Genomic DNA, 995 nt, shown 5'->3' on the forward strand with positions numbered 1-995 from the left:
CTGAAATTAAAAAAACAAGGAAGGAGCGAAATAAAAAGAAATAGATGAGATGTATGTGGGAGTAAGACAAGTTTTTTTAAATGACAGAAAATCTATGCTATATTTGATACTGATAAATGACCCAGTTGAAAGAAAGGAGCTGACAATGCAGGAGACAGAAAAGAATAATTGCTACACTAGTGCCTTTTGAGTGGTAGCCTGGGCAGTTCACTCTTAACTAGGATAATAGGAAGGCACAAGGTGGGTTAGGAGGAGATTTGTGGTAGGACCATCCAAAAATTCCCTTAATGCCTGACTCGACTGTTTCTCTATTCAGCTGAGAATATGAATAGAAGAGATGTTCTGGAAGTTTGAAGAGAGACATGAAATAGTTGTTCAGGAAACTGGAAGACTACAAACTCACGTGAATTAGTAGTAGCAGAGTTCCTCAGTTTTTGGCTGGGGCCAAGTTTGAATCCACCACCTCTGGTATATGGGGTCGGCACCTTACTCTTTGAGCCACCTTCAAGTTCTTGTTTTTTGTCAAAATGGAATAAGACTCTTTTTTGTTTCCTGAACATAATATTACATCTAATAGTTCTGCCTTCTGAATATAAGTGAATCTTTACTTTTCAAAAAAGTATCTAAGAGATGCAGAAAGTATGCATTCAGAAAAAAGGTATGGTTTCACAGAAAGAACACATAGTTTAAAATAAGATCTTGGGGGCGGCACTTGTGGCTCAGTGGGTAAGGTGCCGGCCCCATGTACGGAGGGTGGTGGGCTTGAACCCAGCCCCGACCAAACTGCAACAAAAAAGTGGCCAGGTGTTGTGGTGGGCACCTATGGTTCCAGTTGCTGGGGAGGCTGAGGCAAGAGAACGGCCTAAAGCCCAGGAGCTGGAGGTTGCTATGAGCTGTGTACTGAGGGCGACAGAGTGAGACTGTCTCTAAAAAGAAAAAAAAAAAAATCTCAGGCAGTACCTGTGGCTCAGTGGGTAGGGTGTTGGCCCCATATA

The sequence above is a fragment of the Otolemur garnettii genome, unplaced genomic scaffold, assembly GCF_000181295.1.
Source record: "Otolemur garnettii isolate 467f Iridium unplaced genomic scaffold, OtoGar3 scaffold00179, whole genome shotgun sequence".
Taxonomy (NCBI): Eukaryota; Metazoa; Chordata; class Mammalia; order Primates; family Galagidae; genus Otolemur; species Otolemur garnettii.